The sequence below is a fragment of the Alligator sinensis genome, unplaced genomic scaffold (assembly GCF_000455745.1).
Source record: "Alligator sinensis unplaced genomic scaffold, ASM45574v1 scaffold597_1, whole genome shotgun sequence".
Classification (NCBI taxonomy): domain Eukaryota; kingdom Metazoa; phylum Chordata; order Crocodylia; family Alligatoridae; genus Alligator; species Alligator sinensis.
The window spans coordinates 1,109,761-1,117,809 of NW_005842074.1; the positions used below are offsets into that span (position 1 = coordinate 1,109,761).

Below are 8,049 nucleotides of genomic sequence, written 5' to 3' on the forward strand. Positions count from 1 at the left end.
CTGCGGGGAGCCGGGCCCTGCTTCTCCTCCGGGGGCCTCTGCCCTGCCGCTCCCCCGGGAAAAGTCTTCCCCTCTCCCCCGCCTGCTGCCCTGGGCTCGGCGGGGCCGCGCCTCCAGCTGCCCCCTCTTTGCTTTTCTCTTTCAGCGCGTGTCTTTGCTCCCCCCTCAGCCACGCGGTGGTTGCAACCCCCCCGGTTGCCCAAACCCCGGACCCCGGGCTTGCGAAATCCCCGCCTGGTGCGGGCCTCTGGAAGGAATGAGTAACTTTCCCATTTCCATTGGGTTTGGGCAGGAATTGAAGACATCGGGCCGGCCCTTGGCTGGGGAGAAGGGCTTTCCGGGTTTCCCTCGCTGCTAGGTGGTTTCTAGATCGTGTCGCGAAGCCGGGAAGGAGCCCCGGAGCTGGCTTCCCTCTCCCGTTCGGTGCCAGCGCGCTGTGGGGCAGCGGCACAGCGCGGGGTGGCTGGGAGCGCGTGCGGACGCCGCGCTCGCTCTCGCTCTCGCTTCTTTTCACACTTGATTGCTGAGAAGCTGGAGGGTTCATAAGTTTAAAGGAAAAGTTCCAGTAGCTGTCACTGAAGTGATGGATCACAAGGATGAAATCCCCTCCTCCCCGGCCTTGCGCAGCTGAACTGCTTGGTCCTATACACTGGTTAGTCCTATAACTTGACAACAGCTGTAACAGTTATGCTCTACCTACTCTAGCATGCCAGAACTGGTAACTCTCTAACTCCTGTAACTGGTTAGTCCTGGCTTGTGTCCATAAGATAAATCCGTAACTCATTGCCTCCCTGTGCCATCCGTGTTACAGTTTTCATGCAAGTTAAGATAGGGCTGCAATATTTTTGTTGGCTTTTTTTTTTTTTTTTAAACTAAAGGATGAGTCTGTGCTTGTAGCAGGGTCAGTGTTTAACTGCTGTTCATCTCGCCTAATGCCAAATCTGATTCCCTGTGAGTTTGGTAGATGTTGGTTGTAGTACTCGTGTACATTGCTGCATGGGAGGAATGGAATTGTGATGTGGAACTCAATCGATTCAGATATGTTCCTGCTGGGATTTAATGTCCTATGTGTGAGGTTAGTTAAACTGCTTGCCTGTAGCAACTGAGTGCGAATTGGGATGAAAAGTGTCTCTCTTAAAGCTTGATGTGCCAGATTTGGTGCTGAATAACATAGGCAATATCCCAGGCTTAAATGAATTTGTAAAGGATATTATTGACCCTATAATTTGACCTATTTTGAGTGGGTGTTTTTGTAAAGGTTGTGCACAAATTATTTTGTATTCTTAGTGCTACTTAGAAACAACATTTGATGAATTTTTCATTGTGATATTGTACCATTTCAAGTATCTGGTGGGGTAATTTTTACTTCTGCACCCTGGGAAAAATTGTTGCTGTTGTTTTTGTTCAAAGCTTGAGGCCATTGGAATTACATTATAGTAAAGTTTATTTATGACTTGAGTAGTTGCCTGTTACAGAAGTGAATTAAAACTGTTAAAATGCAAACACACCACAGCATGAGCAAAGAACAGCAAAAGTGTAGAAAAGTCATCTTTGCAGTTTACACGTTATTTTTACAGTGTTTACTGAGATGATCATTTTTTTTTTGCCTGTTTGTTTTGATGTCACTTCCAGCTGTTGTTCTTTTAGAGCTGTTCATTTAAGAAAGCAAACCCTAGGAAAATAGCCACTCTGAACCTTCTGGGTATTGCACTATATACAGCTAATAAATAAATAAATAAATAAATAAATACAAGTATTTAAGTCCTGAAACTTTAAAATAACCTTTTGAAATCAGCATCACTGTCATTGTGAAATATTTAAAGGATTAATCTGAATTTCTGGATTTATCATATCAGGATGAAAGTGCTTTCAAACTCCAGCAATAATGAAGATGTTTTTAACAAAATATTTAGGAAAAGTTACCCCCCCCCCCCCCAAAAAAACCAACAACAACCCCCAAAACAGGCAGTCCTACTACAAAAACCAACAAAAAACCTGCATGTGTTAGCATAAGAATCCCAGGGCCCATGGTGTTCCTAAACTCTTCATGATTAATGGTATTGCTAATTTAGCTGAGATGTTTTGTGTAATTGTATTGTAATTATGTACTTAAAAGCCCTGTATGAAATCTGATTTCTACAATTACACGTATGTTTACAGTGAGAGGTGGACTTGTTAAGATACATGAATTCCTTATTTGATTGCACTGTATTTCTCCCTTCCTCTCACTGATAGATTATGCAGACTAGAGAAAATAAACTATTTCTGACAATGGTTGAGGTCAAACAGAGAGATGCTGTACACTGAAGTTGCAAAGGACATTATGAACAGAAATGTTAAGTGTTTTAAAAAAAAAATTAAATCTAATGAGCTCTGTCAAGTACCTAAAGCAATAACTGAAATAGAAGGGAAAATGTGAGAGAGAATTAAAAACAAAAACCAACATACTTTTAAAATAAAATCATGTTTCTGATTGGTTTAAATGCATACAAGCTTGCTTAATAACTATTCTCCAACTATTTGGGTTAGTCTAATAAAAGATATCAAATTCACCCAAGGAACCTTGTCTGCCTATGTCCTTAGACCAACACGGCTACAACCTAAACCCCTGCTACATAGATTAAATGCATTTAATGCATACACAATTTAAATGCATTCTGAAATTAAGGTTGTCTAGAGAGATCTATTATTAGGGTGTAGAAAGTGGCTGTAAAGTTGTATGTCAGCTAACTTTTCAACCCTGCCTAACCTCCCCATCCCTGTTTTCATTCTTTGTATTTGAGTCTAGCTGCAGTACAAAAGGAAAAAAAATAAAGGAAGGTTGGCCCAGAAATGCTTGTAAGTAGGCCAGATGCAACTGGTGTGAGGCCAATACTAACGGCAATTCTGAGGAGATGAACTTAAAATATAGTACCCTTCAAAAACTGAAATTACTTTTTCGTTGGTTTAATAAAGTATTTATACTGAAAATTATACTACATAAACTAAGCTGAGATTAAAAATGTAAAATATGCAAAGCATAGCTTGTATTAAAAAGTAAACTTAATACATTTGCTTCTCTTGGGCATGAACTATGTAAATAGGAATCTTTTTTTTTTCCCCACAAAATCTGCAAAAACACAGTTGTTTCACTGGGAAAAGTTAATTTGCTGGGTTTTATTATGATGGTGCTGATGTTTCTTTGGTCAGTAAAAAGAAAGGAGATACCTTAAGATTCCATAGATCCTGTCCTAGCTGCAACAGACTTTCTGGCAAAGAGTAACTTTACAGATGCCAAAATTCTAGAAGTTGAAGGAGTTTTTTGAATTAGACCACGTCTGCATTTGGAAAGTTGTGCTGGAATAGCTATTCTAGTATGTTGCATTGTCAAAATGCTCCTGACTGAGAGAGTGCTTACACTGGAAAAACTCCTTTTGTTAATATAGCTTATTTAAGTTTCCCCGCCCAAGAAAATTTGGCTACATTGCTAAAAGCACAGGGCTCCTATACATGTGCGGGGGAACCTTTCTCAATGCACTGGAAATCCAGTGTGTAGAAGCAGACTTGATTAATCGAGTAGCAGTTGAGTCTGCTGGAACATGGAAATGGATCCATTTGGGCAGCCTTCTGCGTCACATATATCAGCATCCCTGCGTGCCTCCACGCTGAAGAAGTGGCAGCGGAGCGCTTTGAAGTAAAACACGTTTGATGAGCTTTAATTCAACGTGTCCCACTGCCATTTTTCAGCATGGGGACACATGGGGATTCTGATACACGTGATGCATGGGTGCTTTTAATTACCTGTGTGTTCTTTGGGGATGGAAGTTGGTGTGTGCTCTTCCTGGATCCATCCAGGAAGAGCACACACCAACTGCTGAAACTTCCTTAGCCTGACAAAGGGTTTTTGAACCTGAAAGCTTGCTTAATAATTGTTTTCCAACTATTTAAGTTGGTCTAATAAAAGAAATCAGATTCACCCAAAGAACCTTGTCTGCCTATGTCCTTAGACCAACACGGCTACAAGCTACACCCCATTAATTACCTGTGACATGCGGGCGCTTAGCTCTCTAAGTAATGTGCCTGGCACCACTTCCAAGAGCACGTGTAAAATGCCCATAGTGTAACTGCATCTGCACTAGGAGCCTTTTTAGGCACATCTGCTAGGCAGGGATTGCACACCCGGCTGATAAAGCTGTCCTGGCCCTGGATAATTTGTAGCGGAGACCTGGTCTCAGTAAACTGAATGAACTGCCATGTAATATTTTCAACAAGACAAAGCCCTTGCAAAGTATGGTGGCAATGGCTGAGCTGCTTTCATTTGTACATGTGAATAACTAGTTTCATGAATAGAAGTTACAGCTGTAACTAAGTGTTGGAAAGGTCAGCCACTAAATATACATACTTTTAAAAAAGACTTACTGATTTGTTTGTGACTTTTATATTGTTTCCTCATAAAATGAAGGCCTATTTTTTTTTTATGTTTCATTGTAAATAATTACTTAAATTTTTGACGCTAATGTTTTACTTGTAAGAGGAGTGTGTATCTACAAAAAGAAAACTTTTCTGCAGAATTGTTACTGCTGTTTGTGTGCTTGTTCATATATGTTGGATTAATTATAAAACCACATCAGAAATTAAAGCTTTTCTGTTTTGTCATTGCTTAAAATGGTATTGGTTATGATGATAATATAGAGGGTAAAAGAATACCCTACCAGATACTAGAAGGATATCTTTGGTCTCACAGTTTAGTCATCAGAATCTATATGGAAAAGAGAAAATTACAGTACCTTGAAACAGCCTAGTAAGAAATGATTTTATTTATTTATTTATTTTGACTTAGTGTATGCACTTCTCATGGAAGTGGCTAGCTTGACAGCTACAGAGACCAAATCCTCAGTCTAGTCATTGAACGTGTAAGGATGGACTAAGTAAGCTTCCCGACGCCATCTCTAATTTTATTTGATCTTGACTGGGAAAAATCCGAAGATGGTTCATTTTCACATCCATTAATTCATCTGCTGAGATTAGTAGTAAATGTGTTACCACTTGGGATGTGTAACCGTATCCTGCCCACTAGAAATTGACATTTATCAGCGGGTATGGGTTTGATATGACAAGTCAAGGAACACCATTTATGGGTCCAGTTCAAAGCCTGTTGAAGTCCACGGAAGTGGAATCCACCTACCTGATCCTTAAATTAAACCTTGTAATTTTAATAAATGACTTGAAGGAAATGACTTTTGTTTAGGTCTTACTATTGCCAAAGTCAAAATGTGTATAGCGATGTTGCTAAACTTTAAACGTGTTGCCTTTTGATGATAACATGTCTATAAACATTAACATCTCTAAGACTTCCAGTATGTGCGGTTTTTTTATCATTGAACAATTTTAGCAAAATAACTGTGATAATTGTATCTATCAAGCTATGCCCTGTGTGTGAATACACAGGCTCATTGCATTTCAGTTAATTATCATCTGTAGTTATGCTTCTTCTCATAGTGTAACTGAATCAATACACATATTATGAACAAAAAGAAAATTTGGCAGGTCTGATACTACTTTATAACATAATTTGTATTTAATAATACTATTCCCATTTTGGTTTTCCCACCTCTTAATTTTCAGGTGTATTTTTTTCTGATTTCAAAAAGCAAAATTTCAGGTGTCTGCAGTTGCAGCTTTGCCTGCTGTGATCTACAGCTGATCACTAGGTGTAGCTGCTTCTCTAAATCCACTTTTCCAAGCAAGGAAAGATGAAGAGTTATAAACTAGGCTGTCTCAATTTAGGTACATATGGAAGTGTAAAATAATCTATATTTGTGTAAAATAATCTGTATGTTTTACATTATGTACTAAAAATGTAAAATAATACTTGAAGTATAAAATAATCTGTGTGTTTTTGTAACCATACAGAATTTTGACCTGGCAAAAATTTGCTTGTAGTTAATTACATAGATTAACTGCAAGAAAGGCAGCTTTTTTGGATTGTATTCTAACAATTTTCAACGTTTCCCTGCACAGAAATAAAAGAATAGGGAATGATCTTGCCTGCATAATGACATGAATTGCTTGTTATTAGATAACAAACAATTTTTTGCTAGTGACTTGAACATAGTAGTAGTTGACAAGGCCAGTTTGCATACAGTATTAGCCGAAGTAGTATAATCTATGGATACTTTGTGCACAGCCTGATTAGTTTTTAAAAGAAGGTTAAGTCCTAAGCAAATGGAATTTCTTAATACATATGACATCTTTATGTCCTGTTTGAAATTATTATTTTTAAAGGTTGATGTTCTCATAGTATGAATTCAGTATTGGGTTTGGAATGCCTGTGGGGTAAATATTGAGCTTTGATATGGGGTATTAGCCACATTACTGCCTTTAGCTGGGAATTGCATGGCTAAATCCCTGGACAGTGCTCCATAAATGTACAAAATGAATGCATCTTATCCCCCTCCAAAGAATTTATTTTTATATTGGTGGAAAACCAAATGTGTTCTTTATGCTCTTACCAAAGAAGACTATCTGTTAGCTGCAGGGGATGAGAAGCATCTCATTTCACTCTACTGTGAACCTTTGCTAATTAAAGAGTGATAGTGAGACCAAGAGTCTTTTCTAGGTTTCCTCAGGTAAAAGAATGATGATGGTAACAGGGAATTCCAAAAACCAGATTCGTAATGATATTTTATGTGTGTATTGTGAGTGGAGGACAATAACCGTTCAGGACTTTGGGGAAAAAAATAGCTGGGCATAAGCATCTCTTAAATATAATGTGGAAAACTTGCCTTGAAATGGTTTTATTTTCAGTCTCTTATTTTGCACACACCTCTATTTATTTAGCCTTTTTCTTTTTTGTAACACATGCAGTCTCAAAACTTTTAAATGTTTGTTTTGTCACAGCTTTAGATAATAACAGTTGGCTTTCATAATTCTGTGCTCTACTGCTAATGACTGTGGTTGTGTGGAATGCTACAAAACAATATTTTACCCAAGAGCCTTATTTTTAGACTTTTTGAAATCTGTTCCTGAACTTGTCTGCTCTGTGACATAAGGGGCTGAAGTTCTACTAGTTTGTTTTTGTAATATGTGTCTATTCCTTTAAGTATCTTTAACAATAGAATGTTGTTAATGGCATCAAATGTACATTTGTGCTTTTATCAGTCTGTCCATTTCACAGTAGCTTTTCTTATAATTTGTTTCATATCTTAGTTGGCTAATTACAACATGCACACAAGATATTTTTGTATATTATTATTTGTGGTTTGTGCCATATTTCTTAGGGCTTTCAGGGTACTTTGATTTTTCAGTAGGATTTGTGCTCAAAAGCCCTTAATGTTTTTGAAAGTCTCTCTCCATAAATTCCTAATTTATATAATTATTAGTCCTTTTTATTTTGTTTCTTGAAATAGAAACATTGAAAAGAATAGATTTTGCTTTAAAGGACTACCTAAAAATTTTCTTGTAACAATATTTCCCTGGAAACCTTACTTGTGATAACCATTTTTATTCAGGCAGATTTAGGATACAATCCAAAAGTTTATTATTTTGTGTCTTTTCTTCTTCTCTTTTTTTTTTAAAGAAACAAGAATTTTAGCAAATATGTGTACATAAAGAGGAGAGTAGAACGTGCACATTATTCTGCCCCGTGAACCTTATCACAGATATATCCTTATGGATCAGTCTCCTGATTGGCTTTTCATATCTGCTTTTAGCTTATATGGGCTAGATGACTGAGTAGGAAATTTTCACTAAGTAGGTGTCACGACCCAGTGATTTTTTGTGCCTCGGCACTATGGAATTTCCTGGCCACATGAGAGCTCCTTTGCACAGCAGAGTGTTCTGCTGCAATTAAGAGCCTGCGTGCAGGAGAGTTCCCGCCAATTTGCAGTTTCCTTTGCAGAATGCATTTCTTCTTTGCAGCACAGAGATGCACGGTGCAAAGAGTTCCTGCTATTCGGATGCAAATTTGTGCCCCGTTATTGGCCAGTGCTAAATTATTCACACGTGGCGGCTAGTAATTGGCTCGCTGGCCGTTTAAAATTCTGCGCGACTTCTGCCCAAGTCGAAGAG

The 8,049-nt window shown here is 38.2% G+C and overlaps 1 protein-coding gene across 1 annotated transcript in view; it reads left to right on the plus strand.

Annotated features, from left to right (window-relative positions):
- Positions 1–78: 78 nt before the first annotated feature.
- PTPRM (protein tyrosine phosphatase, receptor type M) overlaps positions 79–8,049 on the plus strand; it is a 734,228-nt gene continuing 726,257 nt past the window's right edge. The window contains exon 1 of the mRNA XM_014519979.2: positions 79–652. The gene's annotated coding sequence lies outside the window, so the exon portion shown is untranslated. The remainder of the gene's footprint in view (positions 653–8,049) is intronic.